This window comes from Lissotriton vulgaris, chromosome 11 (assembly GCF_964263255.1).
Source record: "Lissotriton vulgaris chromosome 11, aLisVul1.2, whole genome shotgun sequence".
Taxonomy (NCBI): Eukaryota; Metazoa; Chordata; class Amphibia; order Caudata; family Salamandridae; genus Lissotriton; species Lissotriton vulgaris.
The window spans coordinates 195,518,276-195,543,000 of NC_141699.1; the positions used below are offsets into that span (position 1 = coordinate 195,518,276).

Genomic DNA, 24,725 nt, shown 5'->3' on the forward strand with positions numbered 1-24,725 from the left:
AACACTCATTTAAAAAAAAAAAATGTAAGGACTCTCACCCACTGTTGTTTTTCATAATGGCATGTTTCATCATCGAGTCCTCACCCAGATACACCTAGGTATCTGGGTGGGCTCAACCATGAGCCATTCAAGGGAGCTCTTGATGGTATTATTTAAGGATCTATATTTTTAAATTGCATAGGGCTGACAAAGAAAAATAATGAATCAATTACACCCTTTCGAAGATTAATATCAAAAGCAATGTTATTTGAGCAGGTTATGTGCTCCAACATTTAGGGTCTATATGTTTCAGCCTAAATACACCATAACTGGTTGGTTGGCTTTCCTCAAACAGTTAGGAGGAAGTACCTCAGGAGGATTGGTAAAGAATTTGTGTGGCATGCAATAGCAAATGTAGAAGTGTGAGTGTTGTGACACTGAATAGAGTGCACAAACATAAAAAAGAATATTCCAAATAGGATCATATCTTGGAATCTTTAAGAAATTGATCCTGAAGAAATGCATCCAACCAGTTATAGAGTATTCAGTGGAAACATGTAGACCTTAGATGTGGTAGGGCGATATCTGTTACTATAACATTGCTTTTTGTTTTAATCTTGCCCGTGGTCCAATTAAATACATGAAGTATATTTCTTGGTCAGCCCTAGGCAATTTTAGATCTACAGGTCTCGAACTAATACCAGTGGGTGAGAGTGCTTTTAAATAAAATTTAAGAAAGAGGTTTGCTTGGGTGGACACAAGTTTGTAGATACAGCTCACGAGAATGTTTTCACTCACCCTTGGTTCATTCCCTGCAAGTGCTGTCTGGCTTTAGCTCATTCAGGCAACATCTAATTACTTATGTATTTAATAGGTTTTATAGAGCACTGCTTATAACCTTATGAGTACTTTAGAGCACCCTAGATGGTGATGAATGAACAATCCACGAAATGGATGGGTGAACATAATGAGTCCAGACCCTGAATCCAGTATAAATGTATTTTGTTAAAAGATCTGTTTATTTAAAAAAAAAAGGAAAAAAACAAGTACCAAGGCTCAACTAATTGTTCACACTGATGGCGCACGGGATTATCAGCTCAAATGTACCATACTCACGTGGGCCCATAAATATTCACACTCTGAACTAGTAGTCCTGCTTTCTACTACTTTCAGCCTATCAGTACTTTGAGTCCGTTTAGGACTTATGCTTGTAAACCATGACTTACCAATCCTTGTCACTTATGCTATAAGTCCTAGGGATCGAAAAGGGTGTTAGAATAATGAGTAGTTAATTTAACATTTTATCTTTCCTGTAATAACCACAAACTCTGGAGAAATTTTAGATTCTTTATCCATGCAAGTGTTGGTGAGTCTTTGTCCAAATTACAGTGACCATAAATTTCACAAGTAAGAATATGATTAATAGGACATAAAGTTTGCAAGAAATCACAGCAACTCATTTAAACATTGGAAGTAGTGTGGCTCACTGGTTAGAGGCGGCAGACCCGAGAGCAGAGGACGGCCCGGGACCAGGGTTCGATTCCCGGCGCGGCAGGTTTCTGGACCAGGGTCAGCGGACTCGATAATTCTCTCGCCTCGGTGCCCACTCTGATCAGCGATCACACTCGGCAACTCTGGGCATTAGCTTGCCTCATCTTCACTAACGGCCCCACCAGACCGCCGGGGATGCCTGGTCTCACCCTGGAGATACCCATTAAGGGACCATCTCTCAGGGAAGCCAGGAAGGGTTTCGCAGCGGTCGAAGCGCCTTGGGACCCTACGGGTAAGTAGTGCGCTATATAAATGCCAATACATTTACATTTACATTTACCTGGGAAGGGTGAGAAAGGGAAATAGCACAAGGACATACTACACGGATTATATTTACCTAGAATGGTGTAAGGACCAAACCTAGCCACGGGCTGGGGCAAAGATAGGGCTCCCAACTAATCAGGTGCCCGCAGGGCAGGACAGGTGCAGATCAGGACAGGTAACCTCAGCTAAGTGCAACGCCAGCGTTACACCCCTCTCTCTACGGCAATTTAGGTACCCTGACTGGATAATCAATAATTCTCCCTTCAGCTAATCTCGATTCTTCTGACAGAGTGCTCCGCCAGCACCTCTACTCTCGATCTCCTATAGCATGCGTTGGGTCAGTGAAAGGTGAGCTACTCTGACAAGTCGGACAAATTTCTCTAACTAAGCCTACCTTAGTTATACCATTTCCATGGCAATGTACCACCCCTAAATGTTGCAAATCTATGTGTTTCCCTTTAGTGATTGGTCAGAAAGACGAGGAGAGGGCCTCACACCATACTAAGATGAGGTAATTTCTTATGCAATGTAATGGATCAATGTTCCTGCTCATAATTTACTTTCTCTTTTTTATTCCACCCAATACATTGTATTCATTATAGTTCTTTTCTCTTCCACTCCTAAAGTCAAATGTGCAGGTTCCCAGGAACATCGTGGGTAAGATGGGTGTTGGCAGGCGTTCAATGACAGTGGTTTCATGATTTTCAGGGATTCTCTGCGCAGGCGCAGCTTTTTCAATATGGAGTTTGTGTCACTCTTGGACCCAAATACGAGCTAATAACAAAGTCAAAGAAAAACATATTAGAATACAAAAATAAATGAATGCACTGTATACCACTTATCTATACTCTAATCCCATTACTTTATTTATACTATAGCGTTAATAGTTAAGCAGAACGAACAATGTTTAGTACAAGCAACAGCATGTGCGTTAGTATGAGTAAGCATGAAGCGGCCATCTTGGCACTAGTGCGCAGAAGCAAGAAGTTCCCACCAAAAGCACAGATACGTCACACCACGTAGCTGTGGCAGACGCATGTGCAGAAAAGTGCCAACGTTTGCAGCGGCCATTTTAAGACACTCAGGTTACTGTTAGTAAAAGCACATATGCAAGCTTCCCCAGCTTACTAATTGTCATGTAATGAAAATATTAGTAGACAAAACGTGTTGATTAGTTATAGGTTATTTCAAGAGGACTGAATCCAAGCAAGTTTCGGTATATGTGAAACCTTGCTCCATCAACACCACACAAAGTACTACATACATACAAACATTGGAGCTGCCTCTCGGTTCTAGACCGATTTTAACATTGTTCTCCCAATGCTTAGAATGTGTCCTTTTAAACTAACTTTGAATACATATGTCCTACACACGAGGGTTAAACTGTGGTCCGGGCTGAGGAAAGTGACAGTGAATAAAGGCAACTTAATTGTGACCCAAAGAGTCCTTCCAACAGCATCCTCAAAACTTATACCTCATTTCTAAAAAAGAATAATCCAAAATCTCAACATCAGTCCTACTGTTAGGACCAATCTTCTGGATCATAAAAATATAAAAACACTTCAAAGATTCTCTCCCTAAATTTCCAAGAGCCATTACTAGTGTTCTGAACATTTCCCCTCTTTGCCACCTCCATAAAGTTCTAACTCGCATCCACTTGTGAAAACAAGTGTAACCTCTCATTATGAGCCTCCTTGAGTCTGGCTGGTACCACACTATCAGTTTAAGCTCCAAAGAGACAGATTCATTCTTCATATGTAACAGGTCTTTTTTTCACCTTCAACTCTGTGTTTCAGAATGATATGACATATTTGGTCTCTAAAGAGGTGCCTTCTTCTAATGGATATATTTAACTGCAGATTTGTCCTGTTTGACTATCCCCTAGTAACTAGACTGGTAACAGAGAATTTTATAACAGCGCTCTCACATGCTGATAGGTGGTGTTGTGTGGCTCCACATTGACTCCATGTCACCCAGAAAGTCGCTGGGTAGTGTGACATATAAGCTTCACCCCTGCATGCGGATGTCAGTTCCTTTCTTATCACACCTTCCAGCGCAGATCCAGTTCTCTGCTCCCAACTTTGTTGGTCTTTCAAGACCCCAAAAATCTTTTACGCAGTGTGCCAGGGAATGATGTTCCCACAGAGAATAATTGGATTCAAGCCAAGCCATTCATGCAGGAAAAAGATTTCCGTCACAGAGCCGCACAAGGTCTTCCTTTGGTTTCTGGGATCCGACCATGACTCAGTTGTGTGATAAATGTGCAGTAATGTACCCGAAGGAGATGTCTTGCTTCGTACTCCCAGGTAATGTAATGCCACTCTCCCACGCGGTGGCTCAAACATAACGAAGCAATAAACATTACACCACACCCCCTGGAAAGAGATTTCCCTTTATAAAATGGGGCACATGAAAGACTCGCTTTTCAGAATAAGGCTAGGGGTTTTGTTTATGCTTTGCTCTTTAAGACTTTCCCAGATGACAAATGAACAACATTCAAAAAGAATGTTATATATATAATAAATCACTTGGCAAATGCAATAGGTGAATGCATGGATAATAATACACACAAGCGGAAATAAAACACTAGCAAGTTATACTGGACGTCCTGCAAGAAATCAGAAAGATATATACACTATATACATCAAATGATTACCTTGGATGTGCACACACTCTTATTCATCACAAAGTCAATATTCAAAGAAAACACCTCACATGATTATAGCCACTGGAAACTGAATATGCACACAAACAGCCGCACACCGCAATGGCAACAATCAAAAACAAATCGCCTCACTGGTTGCAAAGACTGCATCTTGGCCCACTCCAGACTGGGGGATTCACAGCCGGGGTTAAGAGCCTCAGCAAACCTAGGTTCTGCTGTACCGAAGTAGATGCATCCATCCCCATTCAGACTCCAAAACAATCCCAGTCTCTAAGTCAACAAACTTCAGCTTTATAGTCTCAAAACACACTACAAGGTTCCAATAGAGTTTCCCTCTGCGCCAAGGAAACTTAACTGGAATTGGCCACTTTTCATGCAAGCATTCCAGGGCAAAGGAGTTCTCAGTTACTTCTGCATTTATCTTCACGAAGCTTACGAAAGTCTCTGGCGGTACATTCAACAATCCCCTATCCAAAAACAAAGCAACCTTGAACGTGAATAACCTAAACAACTTGAGCAATCTGGGGGCCTGTTTGTGCGTGCAAAGAGCTCTAGCAAGACAGAGTCAGAATTCAAGATGACATGAGCGCATGTCAAAGCCAATAGTAAGAACTTTATAATACTTCCCAATGTACAACACAATGCACATTTGAGCAACACTGCTCATAACACTGCTGCACTTCGGGACCAAAAAGTATATTCTCTCTTTCTCTCTCTCTCTCACTCTCTCACTCATTCCCTCACTCACTCCCTCACTCACTCCCTCACTCACTCACTCACTCACACTCTCACTCACACTCTCACTCACACTCTCACTCACACTCACACTCTCACTCTCACTCTCACTCTCACTCTCACTCTCACTCTCACTCACACTCTCACTCTCTTTCTTCCTCTCTTGCTTTCTAGTGCACATCCCACACGTTCTGTTCTTGACAAACTGTTCTACTCTGTGACAGCTCCCACTTTAAAACTACAAGAGATACAAAGTAAATATTAAGGGAAAAGTCATATGCAGGACATACATTCAGGTGGGGGTAAAGTAAAACACCAAAAGCCAATTAAAATAATGGTATTCGAAGGTCATCAGGCGATTTCAACCCATAGAAGTGCCTCTAGCACTACATTTCATCCCATGAGCTTCGACTATCATAACCTACATATCAAAAAATTAACTTCTTAAGTGAAAGCACATATACAAATGAAGCACATATTAAAACAGTGACATTATAAAAGCATGTAACTTAATACTTCATCTAAAATAACTCCTGCATATCTGATAATAACTCCGCTTCAGGAATAAATGTAACATAACACTTCATCTAAAATAACTCGTGTATATCTGATGATAACTCAACTTCAGGAATAAATGTATGATAAATACACAAAATGAATGCACAAATAAAATCAAACATGTTATTTCAATGATGCTCCTAGTGTTCTAAATTGTTAATATGGAACTTCTACTATTGAAGCAGCCAAACACATTTTGCTTAAAATAAATGTAAAAATCTTTTTCTTTGTTGTCAAAATGAACAACATGTTCAAGGCATGTGAGCTGTAGGTCACATGCTTTGCATACTCCTGCCATCTAGTGTTGGGTCTGGATGTTTGCAAGTGGTTTTTCTTCGAAGAAGTCTTTCCAGTCACGAGGTAGGTGACTCCTCCTTTAGGTGATAGTGTACATGAGCATCGACTCCATTGTTAAATTCTTTTTTTTCCGCCATCGGGTTCGGACATGTATTGCTGTGTTCCGGTTCAAAACCGTTTTCTTAGGGTTCCACTCGGTGCGTAATACTCTACCCGTGTCGATTTTGTTTTGAATGCGTATCCGAGTTCTCCGTGTATCGTATCCATCGAGGAAAGCCTCTATTTCAATTGAAGATCTTGGGGAAGGACGTCCAGTATAACCGCGTTAGTCCACCTTGCAGTCGATGGAACGGACTCCACTCAGATTCTACCCTCAGTGCCACGCCAAGTGTCTGCGCATCAACTTCCACAAAGTGTGCAACTTGGGCTTGTCTCCAGAGCAAACGAACAGGACTGTGACGCGTGCAGATCGGTCAGATCAAAGAAAACGCTCAATGATAGTCGGGCTAGACGCAGAGTCAAAATATCAAATACACGCCGGACATCTTCGAAGGATCCAAGCACGAATTTGACGCTCGGAGGCCGAGGGAGAACAAGAGGAACTTTTCTCCATTCCAGAATCGGACTCCGAAATAGAAGAAGACTTGCCACAAGGTCAACGTCCCGAATGCCTACCCAAACTCCAACTCGGCCGAAATGATAGGCTCCGGGCCTACCCCCGCCTTCGGGCTACGGTCAGCACGGAGAAGATGTTGCAGACATCCTGCCCTCCGGCTCATTACCAAAACACGGCAATAAGCCTTCTGGCTCAGGATCAAGTCTGCCAAAGTCTAGCATTGAGCTGAAAGCTTCAGGTTCAAAGCCGAAGACAGCTTGAGGGCCGAAATCATTGACACCAAATACCAAACCTCCTTCGGCACCGAAACCTTCCAAGCTGAAAAATCCTTCCGCCTCGGGACCGAAATCCTCAGTACCGAAACCTAAAACTGATCCTCGGAAGCTGCAGGACCTGATTTTCGATGCCCCAACACCCTTATCGGACCCAAAACAAAAGGAACTTCATATAAATCCAGATAACGGACGTGTTCTTACTAAACCACCTAAAAAACGCAAACCGGAGTCAGAGGACACCCTTTACTATTTCTTTAAAAGAGAAGAATGTAAATACTAACCCCTTGCCTCTTCCTCCTCCACCACGCTCCCCTTCACCAATTTCTCCACCTTTGCAGCATTTGCTGATTGCACCAACTAACTCTCCACCACCACCTGATGATGATGGAGGAGACAATAGTTTACCAATAGACCCTCCTGACAACAATGTAGGATATCTAGAATTACATACTAGAGCTGTGGAATATAATGGGGTACAGTTACACAATGAATCTCTAGCGGAAGATTTCCTATTTGAACCCCTCAGTAGCACACAAAGTGCTAGTCACACTCTACCTATGCTTAAAGGTAGGATGAGACATGCTGATATCTTTAAAGATCCAGTGCATGCTCGCATTCTCGCCCCCAGAATTGATAAAAAAAATATATGCCTGCTCCCTTAAATCCAGTTTTTATTAAAGGACAGTTACCACTAGACTCCTTGGTGGTCTCTAATGCCGGTAAATGGGCCAATTCACAGACAACAGGGGATATTCCCCCTCCAGACAAAGAGTCAAAACTATTAGACGCCTCCAGTAAACAAGTAGCCGCCCAAGCAGCAGATTATTGGTGCATTGCCAACACCCAGGCCCTATTAGCCAGGTATGATGGGGCATACTGGGACAACATAGAGCAACTGCTACAACACCTCCCAGATTAATACAAAGCAAAAGCCCAGGATTTAGTCCAGGAAGGGAAGCTCAAATCCAATTCCTCAATTAGATGTGCTGCAGATGCTGCAGATACTGCAGCTAGAAAGATCAACACTAGTGTGTTATTAAGGAGACATGCAAGTCCAACCGTCTATTTTAAATACTCCCTTTAACAAGGAACATCATTAGAAACAAGCATTTGCAAAGCAATAGGTCTCGCATTAGGAAAGTTTGATCTATTGGTATTGTAAATGACAAATATTTTATTTATGTGTTGGTTTTGAAAATAGCGAAATTAATAGCTTTGTCATTTACAATGCCAATAGTTTTAACTTTCGAAAGCGTGACACCTATAGCGTTTGTAATGCAATATGTGTTGATTTATTAATATTACAAATACAATGGCCTTTATTTTTTTTGATAACTAATACTTAAATAAAAGTTATTCTAATTTATAATGGCAATAGCTTAAACTTTTGTAAATAACTTCTGGGAAGATTATGTTCAGTGTATATCAGTGTAAAAACAATGAATCGGGATGGCCTCATAGACCCCGCCCCGGGGATCAGGCTTTATCATCAGCCATCCCACATTCACAAAATAATCCTCTAAAGGCAAATGAGTCCTTTTATTTAGGGCAATATATCTGACATCAGAAGGAAACTAAGGGGACAAAAAAGGAAACTATTCCAATAAAAATCACTGACCCCTACCAGCTCCCCCTTTCAAATCTTTATTTATTGGTGGAGGAGGGATACTAACAGCTCTGTTATGGTGCTCGTATGCACCGTTGGTCGACATGTTTCAGCCTTTCTATTGGCCCCATGGGGAACCTGGGCTTTTGTCAGGACCCAATCAGACCCTATTCACTCCTGCAATGTTTCCCTATACTGTCTCTTCACACATGCGTGCCTAATCTACGCATGAAGTACCGGATTACCAGTTGGTTTTGCTGGAGTCCTTCAGTTGTAGTAAGATACTTTACAAAAGACAAACATACATGCAAAATATGTACAATAAATTACAGTTAAACAAAATAATGTTCTCATTCCCTATTTTATGGTCAGTGAGACCCAAGCTGTATACATGAGACTGTAGTTTGACCAATGTGCAGTGACCAGAGTCATGTACAGTCCACTATTCTTATTGCATGACTACTTGTTGTTATGTTAGTCAAGTTTTAAACCAGTGTTTTAATGGTTATCGTCTATATTATCAACCCGACATAACGGACTTCTAGCTCGTATTTCCAAGTATTCTATCCTCCAATCAGATGTTACAGGTTACGGTACCCAATTATGTGCGGATTATTTTTTTTCTCCTCATGCACATCTTACCCTACTTTTGCAGATAGTATCCATCATGGAGGGGCAGGTGAAGGAGTCCTGTAGTCACACACTGCACCGGAGTAAATAGTAAAAAAACAAAAAGGCAGAGAGTGATAATGCGGTGTAAAATATCTACATAGGAGCTCACTTTCTGATTAGCCAACAGGAGGTAGTCGGAGGAATTAAGAAATCACAAGGCACCACTGATCTTCTTATGTCTAACTTACTTTATCAAGGATCACCCTCGCCGGATAACCTAGACTCTAGTTTATCCCTTTCCTCCTACTGAAGTTACCATGTTTGTCACCCTGCCTCTTCATAAGGGCTGGGCTCGGTGCTCGTTTTATGACGTGCAGCCGGCCACTGGGAGGTGCCTCATGGGAAATGTAGTTACATGTGATCTTCAAAGGACAGGAGATCCAGCAGAAGAAATTCATAGGCAAGACGTCCATTCGCCCCATGGCATTCATAAGATTAACCACTAGTGGTTATGTGTTAGCTGAGGCTGTAGTCTGATATTCTCTTTTCCCCCAATTGTTTACATCTGCTGCAAAATCGCTGAGTTTAGCGCTATTCATTCCCAGGCAATGATTCATATTCTATTTGCCCTAATGTGTGTGGGAGTAGAAGTGTACAGTCTTGATTCTGAACCAACCTCCCATCATTTTGAAATGCAGCCGGCCCTGTGCGTTGTGCCCCTGAGATCCGCAGCCCCTGTGAGCTGTGCGCTGTGGGTCACAAGAGCCTTCCCCCGCCTGGAGAGGTTCGCCCCGAAGCAACGTCCTGCAACTGAGGAGTCTGCCTGATTATTCCCGCTTTCATCCTCGGGGGCGCCCCGCCCGTACGTCTCAGCTGGAGATGCCTGTACGAGCCGGACGAGCCCCCACCGGGAGGAGAGCCGCCAGATTGCCCCGGGAGCCCCATCTACCCTTGCCGCTGTGAGGCCCGAAGGTACGCCGGAAGCGTAGCAGTCCGCGAGTGCTCCCTGCACGCCACATACGCCTGAAGCGTACCCCTTCGCACCAACCTGCAGCGTCCTGGAAAGTACGGCGCGCACGCCGCCTGAGGGCACTTGAGTCTTCCCCGTATCCGAAGAGTCGGTGTCGTACAGAAGAGCCAGTTCCTTTGGGCGGGACTTCCGTCTTCGGAAGTCCCGCGCACGCGCCCGGAGTGCCTGAGAGCGGGGCTCCCATGCCCGAGGAAGAGCCCCAGCTACAGAAGTCCCGAATGGCGTTAAGTGGGGCTTAGTTGTAGGGGGGTGCGCTTGTGTGTGTGTATGTATGTGTGCGATGGCGGCGGCGGGGGGAGGGGGCCTCTGTGCGTGCGTGTGTGTAGGTGCGCTGGTGTGTGTGGGGGGGTCTCTGTGTGTAGGTGCGCTAGTGTGTGTGTAGGTACGGCGGCGAGGGGGGGCGTGTGTGTATGCAGTGTGTGTGTGCGTGTGTATGCAGTGTGTGTGCGTGTGTATGCAGTGTGTGTATTCGTGTGGCTGTGTATGTGCGCATGCGTGAGTGTGGCTGTGTGTGTGTGCTTGCGCACGGGAATATGAGGCACGAGATGGGCACGGCGCCGTGCGCGCCCACGAGGTGAAATCTGCGCTCGTGTCTACATTCCCAAATACGGGCAACAATAGGTCTCGAGCAGACACTGCTCGACCTAAAAATGAAAAGGACACAGAAGTCTATGAGAGCTCTGCAGTCTCCTTCTAATCAGGGCTCCTTTCGTTGCTTCTTCTACCGTGGAGGGTCAAAAACAATGTCCTCTGACTATACTGCCGCCTCCTACAAAGGCAACAATCAATCGTCCTCTACAAGGGGCTTCTTTAGAGGAAGATACGGAGGCAACAACAGCAAAGTTTGAGGCAGGAATTCCACACCACGTAATGCCCCCTCCCTCAACAAACTGACTTATCTGAAAGAAACAAGTAGTGATAGATTACTTACCATAGAATTGCCCCCAGTAGTCAGACTGGTTCCGGAAAGTTTTCGTGAGCAGTACCCCTGCGCGTCGGAAGGTGGCGTCCTGTGGCTCCGCGTCTGTCGTTGGCGTTGTGGTCGCTGAGATGACGTCGCAGCCGCTACTTAGCCGCCGGCCTCGCTCGCTGACGTCAGTTCTTTCTTTTTCTGTGCCAGCAAGCGCAGATCCGGAGAGAGAGGTACCCCCAGTCACTTTTTGACCGAGTTTTTTCAATTTTTTTTGTCTCTTTCTTTTGAGTCGATCGACTCCTGGTGCAGTAGGGATGCCCGGCTTCAAGACCTGTGGGGACTGTCATCGCATGTTGTCAGTGACGGACCTGCACTGCGTGTGTCTTTACTGCCTGGAACGCGAACACGACCCCAAGTCGTGTTCCGCGCCGCTCAAGGTCCCGGTCCCATGGCAGATCGAGGGACCGGTTGCGGAGCCGCCACCACGTTCATCGGGTTTGAAGTCTTCGCACATGGGGGCAGGTAAAGCGAAGCGTTCCAAGAAGTCGAAGAAGCGCCATCGGTCTCAGACTTCCCGCTGCGGCTGATGGTGCGGGTGGTGTCTCCCCCCCGTGGCTCCGGCAGAGCCTACGCCGATGCCGCCGGCCTACACGCCCTTCCCGGGTCCGCCGGTGACTCCGGACCAGCTGCAGGAATTTCTGTCAGCCATTGCTTGCCTCTTTGGGCCATCGGGCCCCGCCGGTGTGCCTTTGGGCCCGACTGGGGGTCCCAGCCGGCGGCTCTGGCCCAGGTGTCGCTGTCTGCTCTGGCGCCGCAGGACCTCCATTGGATCCATGCTTGGATCCCGGTCGACGCCGGTTGACCTTGTGACACCTCCACCGACGTGGACCACACCGGCAACACCTCTGACATTGCCCGCCCCACCGGACGACGTCGCCCCCGGTTTAAGCCTCGATGTGGATACGCGCCGGACCAGCATCGCTCAATGCCGATTCCGACACAAATGGGGATTTCTATCCCTTTGCCCTTCCTCCTTATTTTCAACCTGTTTATCAGCCTTCGGAGGAAGAGGAGAACTGAGGGGTCTGAGGACCCTCTCACAGCACATTGTGAGTTTAAGCCTGACTTGGCCGAGCAGTTGGGGGATGCCAGTTTACTTGATACCTCTCCTGGCCTTGGCATGCTGTCTCCTCCTACCGTGGCTATAATATAATAATAATAATCCACATTTGTAAAGCGCGAACAATCGCCCGTAAGGGTCTCCAGGCGCTGGGGGCCGTCAGGAAGATTAAGCAAGCTATTGCCCAGAGTCACATGGTGCTGGGCTAATCTGCCTGCTGGCGATGGGGATCGAACCGTGATCCCCAGATTCCAGCGTCCGCCGCCCTGGCCACGGCGCCACACCTCTCCCTGCCTAAGGAAGTGGGTGCAAGCTACGCAGTGGTGTTGCGGAGGGCGGCCGAGTCCCACCACCTCAAGCTCCCTACAGTGGCCGTCAGGACTAACCTCCTGACAGAAGTGCTTCAGTCGGCAGTTACCTCTTCAGAGCCAATGCTGCCTTTTAACAATGCACTTTAGGATGTTCTTCTGGGCACCTGTTCCAGGCCCACAAAGGGGCTCCTGTGAATAGGAACGTAGTCAGACACCATCGCCCGGCCTCGGCGACCCCCTTTTTCTTTCCCAACACCCCACCCCTAAGAGCTTGGTTGTCCAAACCTCTGCGTCCCTGAGCGCATTCCCTACCTCATCACTGGACAGGGAATCCAAGAAACTGGAGCATTTCTGTTAGAAGATTGTTTTCTTCCGTCAGTTCAGGGCTGCGGTCTGTGAACACTGCATGCCTCCTAGGCCATTATTCCCACTCTGTGTGGGATACGGTGGCGCGCTTGCTGCCTCAATGTCCGGAGGAGGCCCTAACAGTGCTCTCTCAAGCTATTGCTGAAGGGAGGGATGCAGCCAAGTTAACTATTCGTTGTGGCCTTGACACCGCCGACTCACTAGGAAGGGCGATTTTCAAGACGGCGGCGCTCAGTCACCAAGCCTGGCCTGTTTTTTCTGGGGATGTCCAGAACAGTTTGATGGACATGCCCTTTGATGGCTATCTCCTTTTCAGCGACAAAGCAGATGCGTTGGAGCGCTTGAAGGACTTGCGGGCCACGGCCAAGTCCTTGGGGCTTTCCGCCATGCACCCTCCTCCGCCTTCTGCGTTTCGCTCCTTTTGGGGCTACGGAAGGGGCGTCCCGACACGTTTGTCGTAGGGCCACAGGCCTTCGCTGCAACAGTCACAACGCAGACGTGGGACCCACCGAGCCGGGTCAGGGGGCCAACGTGCGGGTCAGTCCATCTCCACCCTAGCCACCACTGCCTCCAAACCTTCCTAGTCCGGTTTTTCAGGCCCATCAGACACCAGTGGGTGGAAGGGCTCGCCGTCACCTCCACCACTGGCGCACCATTACTTCGTGGGTTTTACAAATAGTCCGTAGGGGTTACTCCCTCCCCTTCGAGGCTACCCCTCCAACCATGCCACCCCAGTACCACTGCATGTCGGGGGATCACTTGCCACTTCTTCAACAGGAAGTTGTGGCCCTCTTGGCCAAGGGGGCCATCAAGCGCGTTCCTGCGCTAAAAGTAGGACGTCGTTGTTACTCCCACTACTTTCTGATGCCCAAAAAGGACAAGGGCCTGCGTCCTATCTTGGCCCTTAGGAATGTCAATCGCTTCCTCCGGAAGGAGAAGTTCAAGATGTTAACTCTGGCTCAGGTCTTGTCTGCCCTTGACCCTGGAGACTGGTTGGTAGCGTTGGGCCTCCAGGACGCATATTTCCACATTCCTGTCCTGCCGGCCCACCGGCGTTACCTGCGGTTTACGGTAGATTACGAGCACTTTCAGTTTACCATGCTCTCCTTTGGCCTTACCAGCTCCCCTTGGGTGTTCACGAAAGTGATGGCGGTGGTCGCAGCTCATATGCGCAGATCGGGGGTTTCAGTCTTCCCCTATCTCGACGACTGACTGTTGAAGACGGGCTCGCCCCCAAGTCAGTCGTCTCCCACCTCCAGACTAAGGCCGACCTCCTGCATTTGCTGGGGTTCTCCATTAATGTGCTGATGTCGCATCTGATTCCCTCTCAGAAGCTCTGCGCAGTTCTAGATACGACGCACTTTCGGGTGTATCCTCCCGAATGGCGAGTCCAGGATATTCAGGCGCTGATTCCAATCTTTCAGCCTCTGCCCTGGGTTTCGGTCAGGATGACCCTGAGGCTGCTGGGCTTCATGCAGCAGCAGGGGATGGACCTCCACCCGAACCTGTCTAGTCTCTACCTCCTTGCGTGGAGATTGAGCGGTGGCAGTTGATTCCTTTCGACTTGCCTCCTGAAGTCTGTGATGTCATTCTGGCAACCAGGCGCCCTTCCACTAAGTTGGTATACACCTGCAGGTTGAACAAGTTTGTGGCATGGTGCATAGCAAAGGCTGTAGATCCCCTTTCTGCCCCTCTTTCAGAAGTCCTTCTGTTCCTTCTTTCTTTGGCACAGCAGGGTTCTGCTCTGGGCACTATCAAAGGCTACATTTCTGCTATTTCAGCCTTTCTTAGGCTTCCTGAACAGCCCTCTCTTTTCAAGTCCCCTGTTGTAAATAGATTCCTCAAAGGCATTACTCATCTTCTCCCTCCTATTCTCTTCGTAATGCCACAGTGGGGCTTGAACCTGGTTCTCACATATTTAATATGCGCTCCCTTTGAGCCTCTTCACACCTGTCCTCTTCATCTGTTAACTTTGAAGACTGCTTTCCTGGTTGCCAGCACCTCTGCTAGGAGAGTGAGTGAGCTCCAGGCTCTCTTGCAAACCTCCTTTTCTGTCTGTCTATTCGGACAGGGTTGTGCTCAGGACACGTCCATCCTTTCTGCCAAAGGTTATCACTGCCTTTCACATCGGGCAGACCATCACCTTTCCCACTTTCTTTCAGCTTCCGCAGCCTTCTATAGAGGAAGAGAGGCTCCACAGTCTGGACTCAAAACGTGCGGTCTCATTTTACCTGAATCACACACACCAGTTCTGGGTGGATGACCAGCTCTTTGTTGGCTACATAGGCTCCAAGAAAGGTCCGGCCGTACACAAGCAGAATATCTCCCGATGGGTCGTCTTGTGTATTAAAGCCTGTTATTCTCTGGCAGAAAAGGAACCTCCGGTGTGGCTGTGCTCCCATTCCACCAGGGTGACGGCTGCCACTACGGAATTGGGACATGGTGTCCACTTACAGGACATCTGACAGGCAGCTATGTGGGCCTTGCAGCACACTTTTACAAAGCACTATTGCTTAGACAGCGAAGGCCGTAAAGACTGCTCCTTTGGCCGTTCTGTTATCCTGGACCTTCTGGTGTGATCTTGGTTCGCCAACCCACCACCGGGGTTGGTATTGCCGGGGTATCTATTCTAAGGTAAGGAATCTATCACTATGTGTTTCTTTCAGATGAACAAGTTACTTACCTTCTGTAACAATATATCTGTAAGAAACATTAGTTATTGATAGATTCCTTACTGCCCCACCTATCCTCCCCGTTCTGCAAACTGATTTCTATGGTTAAGGTCATCCCTTTCAGGGCCTTCGTTTCAATGCACCATTGGTCAGTATCTTGCATGGCTCTGTGTTCCTGGCGCGGAAAGTCGTGTACAGAACTGACGTCGGCGCGTGAAGGCGGCGTCTAAGTAGCTGCTGCGACGTCTTCTCGGCGACCACTACGCAAACGACGGACGAGGAGCAACTCGCGCCACCTTCCAACGCGCAGGGGTACTGCTGACGTAAATTTTCCGAGTCCAGTCTGATGCATGGGGGTAGTTCTAAGGTAAGGAATCTATCACTAACTAATGTTTCTTACAGATATATCAGTACTGAAGGTAAGTAACTTGTTCGCCTACACTTCCGCCACGGTCATTTAACACCTGTCTGGGGACGTCTTCTACAATTCCTCCCCATTTGGCAATCTATCACCACAGATAAATGGGTGTTAGGAATTATCCAACATAGTTACTGCCTGGACCTTACCAACAATCCTCCAAATATTCCACCATGCTCTCACAAAATGTCACCAGAACATTTACATCTACTTCAGCAAGAAGTCCAATCTCTTCTGTCCAAAGGAGCTATGGAACCTGTGCCGTTACAACATCAAGGGAATGGCGTGTACTCCCTATACTTTCTCATCCCCAAAAAGGACAGCTCCGAGGGCGTGGCCAAGATGGCGACCGGGACGGACGTTGCCGAGTGAGGCTCCCGGCTCAAATCCCCCATCCTGACCTTTACTTCACCTGTACCCCTCACAGCGGCCCCCAGAAAGTAAGCGCTGGTGGTCCGAAGCCCCCTGAGGACCTGCTCCAGCTATCATCGGCGGCTGCCGGTGTCCTGAGGCGATAGGGAGTGAGCTCTCCTCCTCGGCGGAGGCCAGATCCGCCATTTTGTGAACTAGGGCGCGCGGCTTCCGGAGGCAGTGGCTGTGCCCCTGGCCCGCTGAAGGGCTTGTACCCTGGTGCGGGACGTCGCGGGAGGCGGCGCTGAACCGCGGAGATCATCTGGAGGCACCCCGCCACTTCGAGGAGCGACAGAGAACCGGGGTCACAGCTGCTGGACTGCGGCGATACTCGAGCCCCCGGCTTAGATGCGTGGCCCGGAGGCTCGCTCTGTGGTGGCGTCTTCCCCTAGCACTTTCGCTGCCCCAGCGAGCCAGGAGAAGGTGCGGATCTGCCCGCGGAGAGGAGCGATATAACGACCCGCGCCATAACCCCGGTGAGTGCGCACTGCTCAGGATCGGGGGTTGTGCCTGGCAGCCTGGAGAGAAAATTGAGCCCCCGGCTTGTGGGCCTAGCGTCGCCACCAGTGGGCCCGGTTGCCGATAAGTCATTAAGCGACTGAAGCGCCGGAGGCTGCAGCCGGAGAATCGCACTAGTGGGCAGTACTGTAAGGCCGCGCCGAGGCCCGAGACCTGGGGCCCGGTGGCGGAGGACCAGGATCGGACGCACTTGCGGAGCCAACTCATGGGGGAAGTGTGGAGGCCGACATTCTAAAGAGGCAGGCACCGACTGGGCGTCCCATTGCAGAGACGTAGGACACCACTTAACGCCTATATCACTTGTGGGGCCTGGACAGACGGACGGGGCCCTTCTCTGCTCCAGCTGCAGCTGAACCCCTACATATTGACTCTGCTCCCATTGCTGGTGACGCGGTTGGGGGTCCTTGCAGCCGCTATCCCCAAGCACAATGGCCACGAGCCATAGCTGGACAGGCCGCACGATAACGGAGGTGCTGGGAAAAGGCGCCCCCAAAGGAGACAAAAGCCCATGGGGACGCCGAAGACCGTCCCGGAGCCAGATAACACGGACACCCCCATCACCAAGTCCTTCCTAGAAACTCTCTTTAACACCTTGAGAGAAGACTTCCAAACGTTGAAACAGGACATGGCTGGGGAGTTCAAGGAATTACGCAGGGACGTGGACGGACTGGGGGAACGAGTGGCAGCAGTGGAGGAAACCGACCGCTCCAAGGGCGAAGAAATAGCACAACTGCAGCAGGAGGTGGTGCGCCTCCAAGACCAGCAGATGGACTTACAGGCCCACACAGAAGATCTTGAAAACCGGTCCCGAAGAAATAACGTAAGGGTCCGGGGCGTGCCACTCAAAATGGAAGGGTCAGACGTCGCTCTCTTCCTGCAGGGCTTATTCAGAGACATTTTGGGGGACGATGAAGGCCTGGACATACGCATTGACGGAGCGCACAGGGTGGGTCTGGCGTGCCGTGCTTCTGCTCCCCCCCCCCCCCCCCCCCGGACATCCTGGCATTCCTCCCGGACTTTCCGTTGAAAGAGCGTATTCTTCAGGAAGCAAGCAAGAAACTGCCCCTAACCTTCCACGGTCACTCCATATCGTTATACCAGGACCTCTCAGCCATCACCCTGCAGAAGAGGAAATCCTTCAGACCGGTCACATCGTTCCTGCGAGAAAAGGGTGTTCCATACTCGTGGGACCATCCTTTTCGCATAATCTTTAAATGGAATGGATCCCTACATCAGCTCCGATCCTAGCAGGACACCTGCACACTCCTGGGAATAGACCTCGACGAGCCCTCAGGGGGCGACGACCGGACCGGCCACCCCTCGCCAGGGTCATCCCCCCCATATTTCGGGCGATGGATGGCAACGAGTCAGGCGCCGGAACAAACCCAAGAAATCCCTGAGGCCGGACCCCCAACTGGTGGCGCAGGAGAAAGCTGCAGCCATCCAGGAAGTATCCAAGGACACGGCAGCGCCGGAATGAGCTTAAGGGACCCATGTAATGACATGAAGGACTGTTATGGGCTGCTGCTGTGTAAGGGGATGTATCCGCTCCAGAATTTGCAGGTCAGGGGGAAATGGGGGGAGCCAACGAGGGTTCCACTGCCACACACTCCTCCACGAGAAAACTCTGTGGGCCTGAACTTTGTCTGGCTAGGCCCAGGACTATGATGAAGTTGGGGTTTCGGTTGTTGGGAAGGGGGAGGGGAAGGGGAACATAGTTGGGATGGGGAGTGGGTTCTGGTCGGGAATGTTTAAGACTTGACTTGGTTTGGGGGTGGTTTGGGGACCGCGGGAGGGACCGAGGGTGGGATCCAGTGTGCCAAAAGGGCTCCCTCATAGACAGACTAGTAATGTCTCCAATCTTGCGCTATACCACACACTCACCTTCTCATGGATGACACCAAGCTGAAAGTATTAACTCTCAATACGAAGGGGTTGAACAATCCCATCAAAAGAAGGGCAGTTACCTCTTACCTTGAACACATTGGTGCTGATATTTGCTTATTACAGGAGACTCATCTCCTGCCCAAAGACTTGCATAGAATGCGATCCCGTGCCTTCCCACAGCAGTTTTTTTCCTCTCTCCCCACGAAGAAGGCAGGTGTGGCAATTCTGATATCGAAACACTTTAAAGGAAAGGTGGGGGACAAAACTGGGGACATAAAGGGCCGCCTCCTGGCATACACATTCTGGATTGGTAATACACACCTCACGATTGGTTCTATCTACGCCCCGAATACGGGTCAAGAGACAATCCTAAAGAGCGCAATCTCTGAGTCACTTCAATCCTCTGCTTCGCTTTTACTCCTGGGCGGGGATCTTAATATAGTCATGGATACCCACACAGATAGGTCGGGACGCAGATATGGGGATACAGGTGCGATTTCGACAACGGGGCTTGCATGGCTAAAGGAAAGGGGTATGACGGACTTCTGGAGAGCCGCTCACCCACAGGCATCACAGTTCACATTTTACTCACACGTACATCATACGTATGCCAGGCTCGATTACTTCCTGGGTTCCTCGGAACTGCTTGCAACTCTAGATGAGATTAACATAATACCGCTGGCCATTTCTGATCATGACGCAGTGGAGATGTCGATCAAGATCCGGGCGCCCCCTCACCCCCGAGGCTCATGGGCTTGCGCGAAACCCTACAACAACGCCCAGAGGTTACCAAAAGGATCAGCGACTGCATTAATGACTATCTAGCCGTCAACAACACACCCGGGATACCTATGACGGCCTTGTGGGGGGGCTCTTAAATCTATCGTCCGGGGCGAACTTATCGCCATAGCTGCCGCTGAGGCCAAAGACCGCAAAGCTAAACGAGATGATCTCACCGCACAGGTCTTAGAACTGGAAAGAGTTCATAGTCGCACCTGCGCTCCCCGAGTGTGGAGACGGTTAAAAGCGGCCAGAGCCCAACTAGCCAGCCTGGACACGGACAGGGCTGAATTCGCCGCCCTCTGCCTCCGACATACCTATTATGTTGGTGGTAACAAAACCGGTCGCTTGCTGGCTAGCGCCTTGAGGACCAAGACCCAGCGCTCCAAGATCACTGGCCTCATGGACGACACTGGTGCGGTTCTCATGGAGGATGCCCAGGTCGCCGAGGCGTTCCGATCTTAATATGCCTCGTTGTACGGGGCTGAGGTAACGTCCCCTGAGGATATCGAGACGTACCTGGACTCAGCGGCGATCACAGAATTCTCCCAGGTGAACAGAGATGCCTTAGAGGCCCCCATTCGCCAGGACGAGGTGTTGGTGGCCATATCCTGGCTACGCCTGCTTAAATCCCCAGGGCCCGACGGCTTTTTGGCAGGATTTTATAAGACCTTTAGTTCACAGGTGGCTCCGGTGCTCACCCGCCTCTTTAATACCTTTGAGGGCCCGGGCTCCATTCCCCCGGATATGTTGGCTGCTGAGGTGGTAGTCTTACCCAAACCGGGTAAGAAACCCTTGCACTGCTCCACTATCCGCCTGATTTCACTACTGAACCTCGACCTGAAGCTCTTCACTGGAATCCTCGCCGGGCGTCTTGGCCCCTGCTTGCCGGGGATCTTGAAACCAGACCAATCGAGCTTTGTGTCCAACCGACAGTGTAGTGATAACACCAAAAGGCTACTGCACCTAATCGACAAGGCCCACTTTCAATCCTCGGACTCCGCGCTACTTAGCATTGACGCTGAAAAAGCGTTTGACCGCGTGGAATGGCCTTACTTACGAGTCCTGCAGCGCTTTGGGTTAGGGGATAGATTTCAAGCTTGGATTGCTAGTTGTTATTGCCATCCCCAAGCCAGGGTACGGCTAGGCGGCTTGCGCTCTGACCCATTCGAGATCCAACGCGGCACCAGACAGGGGTACCCCCTTTCCCCCCTTTTGTTTGCACTATACAAAGAACCTCTGGCACAGAAGGTCCGGGATAACCCAGACATTCATGGCATCACCTTTGGCCATGAGCCCCACACGATAAGCTTATACGCTGATGACGTCATAGCGGCCCTCGACCACCCTGCCCGCTCTATACCCGCCTTTTGGAGGAACTTGACAGGTTTGGATCTGTCTCGGGATTCCGCGTTAGCAGAGGGAAATCCCTGGTATTTCCGCTGGGAAAGAACACGCAGTCCAATGACCCCTCCATTGCCGGGGGAAGTGGTCTTCAACTCTCCACAAATATCCCATACCTGGGAATTACTCTTACCTCCTCGACGGACTCCACGTTCCTTACTAATTACAAAGCCTTACTAACCCAGATCCGGACAGATCTCGCACGCTGGTCCAAACAACCCCTCTCTCTTTTAGGGAGGGTTGCGGCAGTGAAAATGTCCATTCTGCCTAGAATTCTTTATGTTTTTCAGACCCTCCCGGTCAAGCCCCCTGCGGGCACCTTAAAGGACTTACAGGCTGACCTCCACAACTTCATCTGGAAAGGTCAGCGAGCGCGTATCCATAAACAGCTGGCATTTAGGAGTATGGACGAGGGGGGCCTTGGCATCCCGAATCTGCTGCAATATTTTCAAGCCTCTCAGCTCCGCTATCTGGTGGAGTGGTACAGGCCTGAATCGGAGAAAAGATGGCTCTTCCAGGATAGGGCCATGGCTCAAACCCCACTTTGGAGGATCCCATTCCTTACCAAACAACACCGGCCACGCTACTTATTAAAATCCCCTATTACCCGCACGACTTTGAAGGTCTGGGATGGTGTTGCCCTCGAACGGGAACTGACGACCTTCCCGTCCCCATTCACTCCCTTATTAGACAACCCGGAATTTCCTCCGGGCAACGATCCACGTGCATTCTCACAATGACACGGCACCGAGTGTCGCTGCGTCGGAGATCTTTTTGACACACAGGGTTTTCTTCCTCTTTCCGATATTAAGCAAGGATACGGGATAGACGACCCCCCACATCTACCAATACTTTCAGCTTCGACACTGGCTCAACAACCCTCCCACTGTCACACTGGTAGGGCGCCAAATGACATCTTTCGAGAAGTGTCTTATCACTAAGGACACAGACAAACATCTCATCTCAGAACTGTACAAGATGCTCACACCACCACCTAGTCCAGATAGGACACCGGGTCAGAGGCGCTGGGAGGATGAGCCAGGGAGGACGCTAACTCCTAAAGAATGGAGGGAGGTATACTATAGGGCCTCACACACCACACTTAATACGGCAGCTAGAGAGGCTGCGGTGAAACTAGCAATGTATTGGCACCTTACCCCGGTCCGCTTACACAAAGGAAATCCAGCGCGTAGTGCTGGAGGGGCTGCGGGGCGCAGGGCACACTGACCCATCTTCTCTGGGAATGCCCAGAGCTCCGGAGTTACTGGGAGGCAATCTTGGATGACATCAACTCCACCTTTGATACAGATATCCCAAGGTTCCCAGCCTATACTATTCTCGGCCTGCCCAACGCACTCACCGTCCCACTAAAATCGATGAAGGGTCGCCAAATGGGGATAGCTATGCAAGCGGCTACACAGCACATCTTATCCTTGTGGGGTTCCACCACCAAGCCCACCCGCACGGGATGGCTACATAAACTCTGGTTCACCCTTGGAATAGAACGCATACAAGCCACGATCACAAACTCCACTACCACTTTCCGTAAAACATGGCTTACACTGCTGTCTCTTCTATCCACAGAATTCAATGAAGTCACTTGCCCTAGATATCTTCGAGTTCTACGCCTCACTGATGCTCCACGCGACCCTCATTGAACACCTGGTCCTTTACACCAGTCAACATTGGCCTACTGATAAACTTTCTGCCGGTACTTGGCACACTGGATGGGGTGGGGGAGGGGGGGGACGGGTTTGCGGTTGGGGGGGGGGGGGGGGTGTTGGTTGTTGATTTCCATATCACATCTTCCTATAGCAGTCACTAGCCGCTTTTCTGACATCCATATTCCATTTAGGCATTTCAACCTCGATTGTCATCTCGTTCTGAGGGAAGACATGTTCATCTGTCCCACCAGCTGTATATGCCTGAAGCCTTTATATTGTATCAAGATGTCTATCATTGCTTGTGTTGAAAACATTAATAAAACACATTTAAAACTAAAAAGGACAGCTCCTTGAGACCTATTCTAGACCTCCGAGTATTAAACTTCTACATAATTTCAGAGCATTTCTACATGGTTACACTTCAACAAGTACTCCCACTTCTACAGCAGGGCGATTTTATGTCTACTCCAGACCTAAAAGACGCATATTTTCACATTCCACTTCATCTGCTCATCGCAAATACCTCAGATTTATGATAGCGGGTCATCATTACCAATTCAAAGTACTACTGCTTGGAGTAACCACTGCTCCCAGGGTATTTACCAAATGTCTGGCAGTAGTCGCAGCACACCTGAGAAGACAACAGATCCATGTCTTCTGCTACCTGGTTGACTGGCTCATCAAAGCCAGCACTTACCAAATGTGTCTCTGACACACACAAACCACTATTCACTTACTTCACCAACTAGGAATTACAGTAAATGCGTTAAAGTCTCAACTACAGCCTTCCAACACAAAAATGTATCTGGAAGCTACAATAGATGCTCAAAAAGCTCTAGCCTCTCCTAATACAGCCAGGATTCACACTATTCAGTCCCGTCTCACTCCATTTCAGCCAAACCAATCATTACCAGCAAAAGTATTCATGCAACTGCTAGGGATGATGGGGCGTCTTGAATTATAATTGTTCCCCATGCAAGACTTCACATGCGTCACCGTCAAGAATGCTTAGCATGTCAATGGAACTAATCCCGTGGTCAGTTGACTGATCTAGCGTTGGTAGATGGCCGCACCCATCGCTCGAAATTTATCCAAAGTGCGGCACTTTCTCGACCCTGTTCCACAGACCGTACTAACAGCGGACACATAGCTCACTGGTTGGGGCGCACACCTACAAAGTCACACAATCCAAGGATTATGGAGTCCAAAGTACAAGAGCCTCCATATAAATCACCTAGCGCTTCTAGCAGTGTTTCTAGCGCTCAAAGCCTTTCAAACTCACCTAATTGGCAAAACTGTCCTAGTCCGCACAGACAACATGAGAGCTATGTACTATATACAATAACAGGGGGGAGGGAACACACACTCTCCAACTGTCATGCCTAGCTCAAACCATTTGGAAATCGGCCATACATCACAAAATATCTCCTAGTAGAACATCTGCCAGGAGTAAACAATCAAATTGCAGACCTTCTCAGCGGACCGCAAATCCATGAGTGGGAACTTCATCTCCAGATCCTTCTTCCCTACATTCAGGAATGGCCATTTCCTCACGTAGACCTGTTTGCCACAATATAAAATGCCCAAGCTTCGCCTCCAGGTTCCTGCACCCGCTCTCCAAAGGCAATGTCGTATGTATGAACTGGTCGAAGATATTTGCATATGCTTTTCCGCCTCTCACACTCATTCCACTAGTAGTTCGGAAGCTCAGACAATCATCCCTCAAACTCATTCTCATAGCTTCCTCATGGGCACATCAACCTTGGTTCATCACCCTACTAGAGCTCTCAGTAGTGGAGTACGACTCGCCTTCTCCTTACTTAGTAAGAAGAGCTGGGGCATTCCCCTTCCAGACTATCTCTCCACACACTGCTGAGTAAGTACACCCTTGGTCATTTGGCATGAGCACCAAGGCAATCTATCTGCTCTGGTAATTTTCCTTTCTCCAACTGGCCCCTCATCTGTGGAACTAGTCTACCCTGTGCATACTGACAAATAGGAATCATAGTTCTAAGTAAGTCTAGGGGGATATGTGTCCCTTCATTCTCTGCCTACCTGTTAGTAGTGTCTTT

The 24,725-nt window shown here is 49.1% G+C and overlaps 1 protein-coding gene across 1 annotated transcript in view; it reads left to right on the top strand.

The window, feature by feature from the left end:
• Nucleotides 1-24,725, top strand: part of USP30 (ubiquitin specific peptidase 30) — a 446,442-nt gene that overhangs the window by 360,952 nt on the left and 60,765 nt on the right. The gene's annotated exons all lie outside the window — the stretch shown is intronic.